Here is a 14,433-nt window from a genome sequence, read left to right on the forward strand (position 1 = left end):
TTTCCCTCTTACTAAAATTAAGAAAATAACAATAAAACAACCCACCCTACACAGACTAAAAAAGAAGAAAAGGAAAAAGTGTGTATTGTCAACCCGGGACGGAACGTCTCTGCATTCAGCCTGGAATGAACACTCAGTGGCGTCTCACGATGAACGGAGCAGGGGAGCAACTTTGACTTGGCTGAGGTTAGGGTCACCATCCTCCACCCTTCTGGAGTCGTGGCACCCGGTCCCGGTCCCTCCTTGCTGAGTGTGACAGCGCGGGTAGAAGCCAGTGAACTGAGCTGCGTTTGCCTCTGAGAGTTCCTGGCCGTCCCCTGAGATCACGGGAGGAGTCCCCCAGGCAGCCGTGGAGCAGAGCTGTCTTGCCGAGACGAGCCTTGTTGGTGGCACTTGAGCACTAAAGAGCCCTTGATAAAGGGAAGTTAGACCGTAATTATCAGTCCTGAGCCCAGATAGGTCAGGGGGTGGTCACTGGAGAGGCTTGCTGCTGACCTGCAGGCGGTTGAGGCTGACCGTGGGCGTGGGCCACAGACACGGCAGCGGAAGATGGCCTCGGGCTCCCCGTGGTGGGCGATGTGGCACCATTTCCAGTCCCTGCAGCCCGGCCCCCACCGTGCTCAGGCGCAGTGTTCGTGGAAGGGCCATGTGTTGACAACACTTACCGCATCCAGTAGCCAGATGGTCCAAACAACCCATCGCGGGTGCGGTATGCAAATATTTTCCATCATTACTGTGGCGCTGCCATGTTGACACTAGCAAGGAGGAAGCCTTGCTCTGAGGAGCTCTCCGCCAGGAGCCAGTCAGGCCACAGGCAGGGCTGCAAAGCTGCCCTTGTGTCCTGGAGGCGGCCAGCTTCGGGGCCTCCTGTCCAGACATCGAAGCCCTCACACAGTGACCCCGCAGACGTGTCCCCCTCCCCAACACAGCACCTGTCCCTCACCGTGAACCAGTGTTTTCTGTTGCTGGCAAGAGCTCTGTGACCCAGCTTATTTCCCTCTTTGCCTTGCCTACTAGGGAGCATAAGGCTGAGACTGTTACTCACTTTCTTTTCAGATTGTCCTCTGTTAGGAGTCTTGGTGTAGATTTTTCTCCTTTCTGTTTGGTTTCTTTCTTTGTTCATCTTGTGTTTGGGGGGAAGTGTAGTGAACTCGCATTGCAAGGTTTTGGGGAGGAGTAGAGTGGGTTAGTGTTGAAGAACAGGGACAGGGTCCCTTCAAGTACTTGGTATGCAATCACGGGGTGCAGAGCTGGTCTGTGTCCGTCTCCCCGAGTGACCGCAGGCCAGTCGTTCCTCTCCTGGGTCAAGTGGTGTCAGTTTGGTGAGTGGGTCAGTTTGGTTAAGCAAGGCCAGTAGACTCACCCTCACCCTTGTTGTAGTTGAATTGGATGCTTTGTGGGTGACATGCAGGCGCTGACTCAAGGACTGAGGATCCCTTCAGGTGTGGCTGTGCCGTCTCCATTGTGCAATTGGCTGATGAGCCTGGAGAGAAAGAGCGCACGGAAGGGCCGAGCTGGGATGGTGGTCCTTCCTCTGCTGGCAGAGCCAGACCAGTGACCTCGCCTGCACTGCAGGGTGTACATGTGTGGTTTCAGAAGAGGAGTTTTGATCGGGCCAGGCTCTGCCACAGTGAAATGGTGTGGAATAGTGGGCAGATGTACACAGAGCACAGAGAGGGGACCAGGGATCCAAAGAGACCCAAGTGAGGATCTTAGTCAGTGTTCTGCCCTGTAACCCCAGCACAGGCCCCTGGGCTGTGTGTTTGCATCAAAACCATCACATCATGGAATGTTGGAGCCGGATGGAGAGGCCTTTTAGACATCACCTGGGCAGACCTTGCTGGGCACATGGGGAAACCGAGGTCCCAAGTCGGCCAGTTGGAACTCTGGGGGCATCTTATTCCCCATCAGGGACCCCATCAACGTCTCTCCAGTGTGCAAATCCCTGCTCTGTACTGGATGATGGAGAACCACATGGCTGAGTGACAGCCGGAGTTGATGGGTGGACGGCTTGGCTGCTCCGTTGGGTGGCTGGAGCCGTTCCCGGGCCTCCCGGCAGCTGTCTGAGACAGCACAGGCTTCGTTTCAGCAGTCGCCCCAGAGGGATAGCAGCGGTGGAAAATTAGTCTCTTCCCAGGGCTCATTTACACGCTAACTTCTCCCAGTGACTCATATGTGAGAGTGCAAAAGGTCTTCCTAAGTCTCACATTAGAAACTGAAATTTCTGCAAGCCCATTAGAGACTCGGCCACTGTCAGTCACCTGTGGCTGTAGGCAGTGCATCCTCTTTTATTGGCTCCTGCAGCGGCAGTTCCCCCCGGCTCAGTGCGGATAGCTCATCTCTGCTCCTCTGGTGTCGGCTGGGACAGCCTGACTTGGGGCGGGGGATCCATTTCTATGATGGCCCCATGCCCAGGGCTGGCAAGTTGGTGCTGGCGCTGGGCTCTGCCGGCGGGGCTGTTGGCTCCCTCCACATTGCCCTTCCCTGTGGCTCAGTTGGGCTCCTCACAGCTCGGGGACCCCCAGGCAGCTGACTTCTTGCACGGCTGCTGCTTCTCCCAGAGCACAGAACCATCCAGGCCACTGCCACCGTTTCCTCCTCTTCCTTCTTTTTCTCAATTTATCTTCTTTTTTTAAAGATTTGTTTATTTGAAGGACTCTGTGTGTGTATGAGAGAGAGAGAGAGAGAGAGAGAGAGAGAGAGAGAGAGAGAGAAAGATATCTTCCATCCACTGGTTCACTCCCCAAATGTCTGCAACAACCAGGGCTGAGCCAGGCCAAAGCCAGGAGCTAGAACTCTAACTGGGTCTCCCATGTTGGGGGCGGGAATCCGAGCACTTGGGCCGTCACCGGCTGCCTTCCCAGGTGTGTAAGCAGGCAGCTGGACCAGAAGCAGAGCAGACAGGACTGGAACCGGCACTCTGAAATGGGATGCTGATATTGCAAGTGGCTGCTTAACCCACTGTTCCACATCAGCTCTCAATTCATTTTTTATTGTGGTAAAACATAAAATTGATCAGTTTACCCATTTTTAAGTATATAGCATTAAGTACATTCACATTATCATGCCACCATGACCACCATTTGTCCATAGAACTCTTTTCATGCTGAAAAATAGAAATGTGTTCCCACTAACCACTAATTCCCTTTTATCCCTCCCCTACCATTTTTTTTAAACGTTTGTTTATTTATTTGAAAGGCAGAGTTACAGAGAGAAATGGAGAGACAGAAAGAGATCTTCCATCCACTGGTTCACTCACCAAATGGCCACAATAGCCAGGGCTGGACCAGGCCAAAGCCAGGAGCCAGGAGCTTCTTCCAGGTCTCCCATGTGGGTGCAGGGGCACCAGCACTTGGGCCACCTTCCACTGCTTTTCCAGGCACATTAGCAGGGAGCCTGATCAGAAGTGGAGCAGCTGGGACTCAAACCAGCACCCAGATGGAGTACAGACGGTGGCTTAGCCCGTCACACCACAACACTGGCCCCTGACCCCTACCCGCCTGCTTTCTGCCTCTGCTAATGTCACTACCCTGGGTACTCTCACAAATGGGGTCACACGGCGTTTGTCCTTGGTGGCTGGGGTCATGCATCATTTGTCCTTTGGTGGTTGGCTTATTTAATGTGGGGGAGCGTCCTCAGAGTTCCTGCACGTGGTAAAGAGCACGTCGGTTTCCTCCCCTTCGTTTTGAGGCTCAGTCATTCCATGGTGTGATGGACCCCACTTTGTCTCCATCCATCCATCCATCCATCCATCCATCCGTGGGTCCTCGGGTGGCTCCCAGCTGTCAGCTGTTGTGAACACGGCCGTGAACTCTGCTGAACAGATGTCTGTTTGCATCTCTGTGTTCAGTTCTCAACCTGGCAAAGTGTCGCTTCCACCCCATTCCGTTGCTTGAAACCGGACCCGGGCCCAGGCTGGACTCAAAGGGAGGGAAGGGGACACCACAAGAGGGTGGCTCATCGAAGGCCACCCGAAGTCACAGTCCACTGCAACAGTCTGCACGAGGCCTAAAACCGACTCGCTCACGCACACCCGCGGGAGGCCTGGCTTGCTCGCTGATGCCCCTGCGGTGCCCAGGTTCCCGTGCCCAGGCGTCCTCAGACGAGGCCCTGTTGGAGCCGGTCGAGCCAGACCCCAGCTGTTCCCTTCTGGGAGAAGGCGGCCGCGCTCGCCCTGTGTTTTGTGTTGCTGATGGCTGTGCCTCTTATTACATAATCTGTCATTCTGTGCCGCACCAGGCCCCGGTTCCTTGTCAAAAGTCTCTAAAAGCCAGCTGCATCCGCTCCAGGCAACCGGGGGCGCTGCCCCTCCCTCATAGTATTAGTCACTCTGTACTTAGCTAAATTTGACTTTTTATCATCCAAATGATATTTTTGTGGGCATGGGACTTTACATAATGCTACCAACTGCTGCAGGCTAAGAATACTCCCTTTTGGGGTGTGTGTGTGTGTGTGTGTGTGTGTGTGTGTGGTGTTTTTTTTCCCCATGAACTTGTGCATGCTCAAGGCAGCATTGTTCAGTTGCTTTCTCCTGCTCTTCCGGTCTCTGCCTTTGCCATTTCCCAGCTGAGAGGGGAATCACTCCTAACAGCTTTCTAATGACCTGCTAATGCTCCGGTCCTCACTGGGGGCTCCCCACTTTGAAGGTCTCTGAGGGCTTCCCCACTGCCTGCCACAGTCTGGGCCTGAGAAGGAGAAGGTTCGCTCTCCAGAGGAGCGTGTTCGTAGAGGTAGAGGAAGATCCAGAAGTCAGAAATGCAGCCAAGCTGCTCAAGGTGTGGGGCCCGAGGTGCGGGTCCTTCCTCTCGGCCTGGCAGGCAGAGGGCTCAGAGCTGTCTTTGGGCAGTGGGAGGACGGTGGGAGGTGAGAGGATGAAGACCCGGCCGCCGGAGGGCCTGGAGCAGCACGCGGGGAGGTGGCTGTGCAGCTCGGCCGTCCTGACTTCCCAGAGCCTCCCCTGCTCACAGGTGCCGTACCCTAGGCGCCTTCCCGGGGGTCTTGTGTGTGTGGAGGGGCCCACCTCCGTTTTCTCAGTGAGGAACCAGAGAATCAGCTTGGCGGTGATGACAGCAGCAAGGCTTGAGCACTTACTGTATTCCCGGCTTGGCACTAAGCACCCGCTGCGGTTAACTCGTGGGCACTTTGCTGCAGACCTGGGGGTTGGAACTAGCATCAGGTCTTTTGTACAAGCGGAGACAGAGGCCCAGCGAGGGTCAGCGGCTCATCAGAGGCCTTGGAACCAGGACGTGACCGAGCCTGATGTTAGACCACAGCTGCCTCTCAGCTGCTCGTCTCTGTGGCCTCTTTGAGGCTAAGTGGCTTCCTAGAGCCATGTGACCACCGACAGTGACACAGGACTCGGGCTGTGGCCTGTGCCCTTTCCCTACCATCTCTAGGCTGATTCTGGCCTGATCTAGCTGCCAGGTCCCTCCCAGGCAAGCTACCTTAAATCATTCAATCAACTTTTGTTTATTAGAGAGACAGAGATCTTTAACTGCTGGTTCACTGCCCATGTCTGTAACAACCTGACTGGCCCAGGCCAGAGCTGGGAGCCCGGCACTTCATCTGGGTCTTCCACATGGGTGTTCAGGGACCCCAGAACTTGAGCCATCACCTGCTGCCTCCCAGGGTGTGCATTCACAGGAAGTTGGAGCTGACAGTGGAGCTGGGACTTGAACCGGGCACTTTGATTTGGGATACGGGCTTCCATGGTAGTGTCTTTTTTTTACATATATTCATTTGTTTATTTGAAAGGCAGAGTTACATAGAGGCAGAGAGAGAGAGAGAGAGAGAGAGAGAGAGAGAGAGAGAGGTCTTCCATCCTCTGGTTCACTGCCCAAATGGCTTCAGGGCCAGAGCTGTGCTGACCTGAAGACAAAGAGCCAGGAGCTTCTTCTGGGTCTCCCACGCAGGCGCACAGGCCCAATGACTTGGGCCATCTTCTACTGCTTTCCCAGGCTCATTAGCAGAGAGCTGGATTGGAAGTGGAGCAGCTGGGACTAGAACCAGTGCCCATATGGGATGCCAGCACTGTAGGCAGTGGCTTTACCTGCTGTGCCACAGCGCCGGCCCCTCCTGGTAGTGCCTTAACTGCTGTGCCACACGCCTGTCTCTAAGCTGCATTTCAGATGAAAGGGTGTGTGTACACGCTGCCTCTGGAAGGAGTAGCCAGAAACTGGGCAGAGGAACTGGCTGCTGAGTCCCAGGGACAGGAGAGAATCTCACTTCTACCCCAGGCCTGTTTTATCCTTTGAGTTTTGGGAGTTTCAAAATGCAGATGTTTTACTTGATTTAAATTGAGTGTCATTGTTTGTGGATTTTAATCTTACTTATTTGAAAGGCAGAGAGAGCAGGGCAGAGACAGAAATCTTTCATCTACTCGTTCATTCCCCAAATGCCAGTCACAGCTGGGGTTGGGCTAGGCTGAAGCCAGGAAGTCAGTCCAGGTGTCCCCTGTGTGTGTCAGGGGCACAGCCATCACCTGCTGCCCCCTGGGGTGTGCCTAAGCAGGAAGCTGTCATTGAGAGTAGAGCCTGGCCTTGAACCCAGGCATTTCCTCGTGGGTTATAGACGTCCCTAGTGGCTTTTCAACTGCTCTGCCAAACACCCACCCCAAGTGATAATATTTTATTTGCAAATTAGGAACTCCCAGGTGTATACCCAAATGAACTGAAAAAAGTCCATGCAAACACACAGAACCATTCACAATAACCAAAAGGCGGAGAGAGTCCCGATGTCCATCAGTGGATGATGGATAAACAAAGTGTGCCTGTGCATACAATGGACTCTTGTTTAGTCATAAAAATAAATGAAGTTCTGATAACAGCTGCCCTGTGGAGAAACCTTGAAAACATGATGCTGTGACAGCAGCTAGACACAGAAGGACACAGTGCGTGCTTCCCTTTATACAGAGTGTCCAGAATAACTGAACCCATAGGGACAGGAAGCAGATCAGTGGTTGCCAGGTGTTGGGAGGAGAGCAGGCGGCAGCCGAGAGGTGTGTTTGTAGGAGGGGGTTACTGCTGGTTTGTATAGTTTGTTTCTTTTTTTTTTTAATGGATTTTTTTTAAAGATTTATTTATTTATTTGAAAGGCAGAGTTACACAGAAAGAGAAAGCTTCCCTCTGCTGGTTCCCTTACCCCATGTCCGCAACAGCCAGGGCTGGGCCAGACCGAAGCTAGGAGCCAGGAGCTTCCTTCAGGTCTTCCACATGGGTGGCAGAGGCTCAAGGACTTGAGCCATCTCTCCTTGCTTTCCCAGGTGCGTTAGCAGGGAGCTGGATGGGAAGTGGAACAGCCGGTACTCAAACCAGTGCCCATATGGCGCTGCAGGAGGTAGCTTAACTACTGCAAGGTTTCTTTTGGGGTGATGAAAATGCCTGGAATTAGGTCCTGGGGATGGCTGCACAAGCTTGTAAATAGAGGAATAACCATTACGCTTTAACAGGGTGGGCCTCATGACACGTAATTATATCTCGGCTTTTAAAAACTTCCACATGGAGGCCACGGCCTGGGCCTGCTGTCAGCAGCCTGGACGACTTGCTCTGGTGCCACCTGCCATGTGTACTGGTCCCTCTGCCCATTCTTCAGCCACCTGTCTCGGTCTCCATGTCAACGGGGATGGAGACAACAGTGTTTGGCTGCGGCGGCACCACCCCCTCGTTTGGAATTCAGGCTTTCCAGCAGGGCCAGCTCGCGGACGTCTGGGCAGGCTCCTACCTTGGCGCCCCAGCCAGCCGGTATTCTTTAAGTGTTTGTTTGACATTTATTTGGTGGGGATGAGGAGAGACTGATACTCTATGAATAGAAAGCACATAGAGAAACAGATTCTCTTGCTAATTCTCTTCCACTGCCTGAAACCGCGGGCATCTGAGATTTTTAGGAAGCACTTTCGACTTGGTGCCGTTTTCGTTTGTTTGTCCCCCCCCCCCCCCCGCCCCCCAGGTTCTCTAAATCGCTGGAGAGGCTCATTGAGGACCTGGATTTGGCACTCAAGGTGTGAAGTGCTCTCTTTTGATCCCCGAGTGCTTCTCGGGTTCCTGAACCCCCTCAGCTCCCAGACCAGAGCACCGGATCTCAGCGGGGGACTCTCAGCTCTTAGGATTCTTCCTCTCCCCTCAGGCAGTGGCTGATTCACTTTTCACCCTTTGTGTGAGAGGTCACTGGAGGAAAGCTGAGCTTTTACTTCCTGCCTCTCGCCCTGAGGTCTGTTCCCCAGGTAGCCGCCTGCTGGTCCCTTCCGCTCACCTGACTCACTTTCTGGACTTCAAATGCTTTGGGAAGGGAACATAACCCCCACCCTCCAGTGGCCCTCCTTTGTCTCTCTCTCTCCTGGCCGGTGCCCATCTGATCCTTCAGGGTGTGAGTCACCACTGACCTTCTGTCTCACAGAGAGGTGTCTAACTGAGGAGGGGCCCTCGCTGCCCAGTCCGGCTCACTGTTGGCTGGGTGTTACCAGGGCAAACCCTCACCCTCTCCATGGGTTTCCTTGCCTTGAGAATGGAGAGTTGTTGCAATGGGGGCCACATAGAGGCAGGCGAGCTGTGCATTCACTGCTGTGTAGAGGAGACAGGCCTGACACCCCCGGGCCTGGGAACTGTGGCCTCTCGGCAGAGGGAAACCTGGTACCTTTTGTTCTGGGGTCAAGTGTGCACGAGGATGTGTCCTGCAGCCTTGGAGACAAGGGCAGGGCAGGTCAGCCAAGAAGCCCTGGTCTCCGAAGGCCAGCCCCAAAGAGGAGACAGCACCCTCCAGTCAGGCTTCCCTGGGGGTGTGGGTGCGGCAGCGTGGGGTGGCGTGTGAAGAGCGGCGCTGCTTGCCACCACACCTCCCACTGCCGCGCACAGCCAGCTCTCTTTGCACCTCCAGTCTCCTTCCTCCCTCCTCTGACTTGCTGCCTCTTTGCACCTCCAGTCCCTTCCCTCCCTCCTCTGACTTGTGCCTGTGTGGCTCACTGGCGGTTGATCACTTGGTTGTCCCGAGCCATTATCACATTCCGGTCTGGTTTTACTTTTGCCTCTGTTGAGTCTGCTTGCCCCTTGCGTGCATGGCTGCTGTCTTAGGAGCCCCAGTACCTGGCTTTACCCCTTGAAGAAGGACATCAGTTCTGGAACAGTCCAAGCTTCTTATAGTGTGCAGACAGCTGCCTTGTCACCAGCCCCAAAGGCCTTCTTGGCTGTGCCTGCTCTCTGGGCCTAGGGACAAGGTCTTATCAATGGGTTGGGCGAACAAGGATGCGTCTTGTGCTAGTGATGTGGGCCCGGGTGAGTCCTGGGTCCCTCTGGCTGGGTGGTGGCTTCAGGGGTCCCTATGAATGTTCTGTCATCCCAAGGCAGATTAGATTTAGGAATCCCTACAAATCTATTTCTCTGTCTTGTTTATTATGTTTTGTGCAAGCCACTGGCCTCTGAGTACTTGGACCCACAAGGTCCGCTGGAGGGGCTTGCTGGGAAGGTAGGCCACGCCCCTGCCCTGGGCGTCAGACGGCTCTCAGCTTTCAAATAAGAGCTCTCAGGCCAGTGTCTCCCACTCTGCTGCCTGCTTTGTTGCCTGTAGTTGAATTTTCCAGTCTCCCCGCTGCAAGCTGAAGTCATCCCAGCCCAAGGGAACTCATGGTGAGAGAGCCCGGGCTTGAGGCAGAGAGTGCCCACTGTGTGGTGGGGGGTCAGCTTCCTGAGCAGTTTCCTAAGCGGAGGGGCCCTGGGCGACACTGAGGTGCATCTGTCGCCAGTTCCGAGTCTCCAGTGCACCTGGGACTTGGTTCTCTTGTAAATGGGAGACCCAGATCCAGATCTCCCGTTTGACCTCTTGGTCCATGGGGCTTCCTGCTCTCTGGCATAGCTCAGGGTGACCCCCGGCTTTGCTGATTCCTGGTCGGCTGCTGTGGAGTGATCAGCGTCCTGGCCTCACCTCCCTTCTCGTTGGGCTTCTCTCTGCAGGATGCTGGCACATGTGTCACAGTTCCCGACATCCTTCTGTGAGCCTGGTGATCTGTTTCTCCTTCCGGGACGGGGACGCTGACGGAGCCTCTCAGAGCTGCAGGTAAGACTGCCCAGCTGCGTGTGGCACTGGCCTCCGGAACTGGGGCCCTGCAGGCCGCCTTGGCCTTCGGGGTTAGGGGTGCAGAGGTACTAGGGCTGTCTCCTGCCTTTAAAAACGTGACTTAGGCAGGCGCTGCGGCTCACTAGGCTAATCCTCCGCCTTGCGGCGCCGGCATACCAGGTTCTAGTCCCGGTCGGGGCGCCGGATTCTGTCCCGGTTGCCCCTCTTCCAGGCCAGCTCTCTGCTGTGGCCCGGGAGTGCAGTGGAGGATGGCTCAAGTCCTTGGGCCCTGCACCCCATGGGAGACCAGGATAAGTACCTGGCTCCTGCCATCTCTCTGTAACTGTCCACTCTGCCTGTCAGAAAAAAAAAAAAAAAAAACAAAAAAAAAAACAAAAAAAAAAACACACACCTGACTTCACCTGAGTAATGCGGGGGAGATTGTTTATTGATGATGCTTCCTGCAGCGATTGACTTACCTCACTAAATAGGAAGCTCTGTGGCTTCCCATTCCGGGTTCTCCCGTTCACGAGGCACCTGGGTGGCTTTTTGCTGTTTGTTCTCAGTGTTCAGCCTGACCCTCCCCGCCCCCAGAGCGCGAGGCAGGACAGACAGGGGTTTTGCCTGTGAAGACACGGTTCCTTCTGGCTGCGAGGCTCCAGCGCCGCTACCCTCCAGCCCTGGCTGTGGGCAGAGGCTGGACCGTGGCCTCTCCTTGTTGCCCAGGTCCACAGACAGTGGCCCAGAAACTTGAGGCCTGTGTTTCCCAAGGCTCTGCTCCCCGGGTGCACTCCTCCCGCCAGGAGAAGCTGAGGCTCTGCAGGTCGGCGGTGATATCAGGACCAGAGAGCAACCCCACGCGCATGCTGTGTTCTTGCTTCCGCCCAGCCGGGGGCAGGAGCCCTGCGGCCTCCTGGTTTCTAGTCCAGCTTGTTTCTTGTGCCTGCGTCTCAGCCACAAGCCCGTGCCCCGTCCCCTTGTTTTCTTGCCAAGACTTTGCTGGGGAAAAGGAGTGAAGTGACCACTCCTCCTCTGCCTTGAGCTCCAGGGACCCGTCTTCCGCTTCTCCCAGGTGCTGGGAGACAGCTGATTGAGCTCTGGGGATGGAGGATGGATGTTCCCTCCAGGGAGGTTTCCTGTCCCAGCCCCTGCTGTGCGGGGCGTGGGCTGTAGCTCTGTCTCTGCCGAGCCCCTGTATGGTGACTGTTGGGATATCCTTGGCCACGAGGAAGCCGCGGCTCTGAGACGGCCCAGGGCAGTGTGAGGTCCCACAGCCAGTCTGTGGGGGGATGGGGTTGGCACTGAGTTGTAGACCCAGAAGCACGTGACCTGGTTTTCCAGATTCAGCCTGTGACTCACGGGGCCCCAGGTTCTGGTCCTGGCCCAACCCTGCCTCTCTAGCTTTGGCTCCTGGCGAGCCCCCTCCCTTCTGCGGGCCCCCTCTCCCCATAAGGAAACAGGGCAGGGCATCCCAGGGCCTCCAGCCCCAACTCACAGCGATGCTCCCCTCATGTCTGTCTCTAGGCTGGCGCTGTGGGCTGTTTTCTACTCTAATTGCTAGTTCTTTGCGCTTGCCGTGAAGGGGCCTCCAAGTGCTAAGGAGAGTGCTAGGTTGTGTTTTTTGGGTGTTTTTTTGCTTTGTTTTAACTCACTTCCCAAGGTGTTTTGGCAGCTGGGAGGTGGCGTGGGGGAGGGTTGGCATGGTGGCACTCAGCACTGTTCCTCGAGTGGTCACTTGGGCCCTGTGGGGTCAGAGCCCCATGGTGGTCCCGTGTGGTGGTGGGGCCAGGGCCGAGCTTGTCTGCCTGCCGGACCTGAGCACTGATAGTGCTGGCCTTGCTCTGGGAGCCCTGCCCGGTGGAGCCTCTGCTTGCTGCTTCCATCTTACAGGAAGGGGGCGGCTCTTTCCCTTCTGAGCAGCTGTGTCCAGGGGTTTGCTGAGACCACGGCCTCACAGCCTCGCTCATCAGAAGGTCCTTGCTGAAACCCACCATGTCCTCAGGATCCCTCTGCCTCACTTCCTTACCCAGCGCTTATTTATGGAGTCCTCAGTGTGTCCCACGCGCCATTCGTGGGTTCATACCCTGGTGCGCGGTCTGTGCTGTGCACACGCTGTCCCATCAGTGTCCTGAATTCCCCTCCCAGCCCTGCTGTCAGGCCCCCGATTTCAAGCACCTCCTCCCCCCCCCCCCCCCGTGCCGGTGCCCAGCCTCATCCAATCAGCCCCTCATCACGGTGACTGCCCTGCCCCCAGCGGGATCCTGGGCACTGTTTGCCCTGAAGTCTCTGGGCAAGTGTCAGTGTCAGCCGTCAGCCCGCGAACGCTGTGTGGGGAGTCTTGCCTTTGTAGCCCCACTGCTTCCCAGGACTGGCGAGCTGGCACCACTGCATCCGGTCCGCCCCTGTCCCCCACCCCGGACCCCGAGTGGGTCCGCCTGCTGCACATGCCTCTGAGCACCCCGGCAGTTTGTGGCTGCAGCAGGCGTGGAGGCCCCGAGCCCTGGGCAGTGAGAGTTGTGAGATGGCTGAGAACCTGAGCCCTTCTTTGCGCCACAGGAGGCTGGGGGCTGAAGGGGCCCAGGGAGCAGCGTTTATTTTTAGGAGAGCTTCTTGTTGCAAAGGAGCCATTTCCTTCCAGAAGGGGCGGGGGGTGGCGGCTGCGGTCATGTTCCTCAGCTCAGCCTGGCCCAGAGGCAGAGGCATCCACAGACAGGGTCTGCCTCTGAGATGGGGTCCCAAGTAAGGGGAGCGTTTGCCCTCAGCACGCACCTCCTGGAGGGGGTGGTTGCCATTCTGAACCAGTAAGCAGCGTCCAGCACAGCCACAGCTACCGATTTTAGTGACCTTTGCGTGGGAACTCAGTGGGGAGGGTCCCCAGGGCCCAGGTAGTAGCTTCCTTCCGGGCTCCCCGTGGCCCACACTGGGAGGAGTTTGCTTCCTGCCATTGTGTCTGTGACAGGCCCCAGAAAGGTCACTGTCTGAGGAGGAAGAGAGCTGATGACTTGGGCAGGACCTCAGACCACAGCAGCAGCTGACGCAGACTTTCCGTGGCTCTGTGCCCACGTCCTTATGCCAGTCTCCCCACCTGCCCTCTGACCCCTTGGAGGAAAGCTGGAACTAGCAGCTAAAGCGCTTCACCCACAGCCGCTGAATCCCCTGGGTGTGCGTCCTTATTCCTTCTCTTGGGCCCCCCAGCCCCAGGTGGGAAACTTGGCCATCACATTCCACTGGGGTTAGGTCTGCGGCCAGAGCAGAGGGAGATGGAGTGAAAGGAGAGGATTACACAGCTGTGAGTGAAGCTGTGCCCTTTGGTTGTGAGGGCAGGGAGCTTGTCCTGGGTCTCTGCTGTCCCCACAGCGCAGGGCAGAGAGATGGGCAGGCTCTGAGGACGCAGGCCATGCCAGGCCTCTGTGGACTTCTCCCATCTACGATGGCTGTTTGCCATGGCGCTTTGACCTACATCCAGTGCTGCCTGAGGATTTCAGACTCCTCCCATCTCCCCCTGCTCTCAGGCCCCCTCCCCCTGTGCTCCTGCCCCATTGAGGTCCAGCCTATTCAGCCTCCCCTCAAAATTCTAGCGACCCACTCTGCATCTTCCCAAGGATGTCCTTTAATCCCAGCCAGGTGACAGAAGTGTGTTTCTCTGGTCTGTGTTTCTGGCCGTGGCTGTCATTCATCTGTTGAGGTTTGCATAGGCGAACCTTGGTACAAAAGACAGGCACAAGTGTGCTGCAGGCTGGGGAGGGGCACAGGGAGGGGAGTTGGCCTAGCCCATGTGGGGTCATGTGGGGTAGGGGTGCTACATTGAGTCAACCATAATAGTTGAGGCTCGGGGTTCCTCCAGAGCACAGCCTGTGTATTCTCAGCCGGGAAGCCCCATCTTACCCTCGTCTCCTTTGTATTCTTCCCATTTTTAAACTGTTCATTTATTTTTATCTACTTGAAAGGCAGAGTGACAAAGACAGAGAAATCTTCCATTTGCTGGTTCACTCCCCAAATGCCAGGAACAGCTAGGGCTTAGCTAGGCCAAATCCAGGAGCCAGGAGCATCCTCCAGGTCTCCCACGTTGGGTGGCAGGGACTCAAGTACTTGGGCCATCTACCGCTGCTTTCCCAAGTACATTAGGAGGAAGCTGGATTGGAAGAGCAGCCGGGACTCGAACCTGGTCTCTGATGCGGGGTGTGGGGGTCCAAGTAAGGGTCTAACGCCCCCTTTCCTCCGTTTCTGATGAAGAGCCCCTGCTTTGGTTTATTTCCTGCACTTTGCTGTCAAGGAGTCTGTACTTATTTCCTCATCTTACCCAGCATGGAGACACCTGGAGATATCCGCTTGTGAGCCAGCCCCTCATTTTTCTTGGTGATAAGGTACAGTGAGCAGGAGCTTTCTGGATCC

At 55.9% G+C, this 14,433-nt stretch overlaps 1 protein-coding gene across 8 annotated transcripts in view; it reads left to right on the forward strand.

The window, feature by feature from the left end:
* The window catches only part of PITPNM2 (phosphatidylinositol transfer protein membrane associated 2), a 146,056-nt gene that overhangs the window by 29,682 nt on the left and 101,941 nt on the right, over positions 1 to 14,433 (forward strand). For all 8 annotated transcript variants that reach the window (XR_016227092.1, XM_089323019.1, XM_089323018.1 and 5 more), the window contains exon 2: positions 9,939 to 10,041. The gene's annotated coding sequence lies outside the window, so the exon portion shown is untranslated. The remainder of the gene's footprint in view (positions 1 to 9,938; positions 10,042 to 14,433) is intronic.

The sequence above is a fragment of the Oryctolagus cuniculus genome, chromosome 21 (genome assembly GCF_051225735.1).
Source record: "Oryctolagus cuniculus isolate XC-2025 breed Fujian yellow rabbit chromosome 21, ASM5122573v1, whole genome shotgun sequence".
NCBI lineage: Eukaryota > Metazoa > Chordata > Mammalia > Lagomorpha > Leporidae > Oryctolagus > Oryctolagus cuniculus.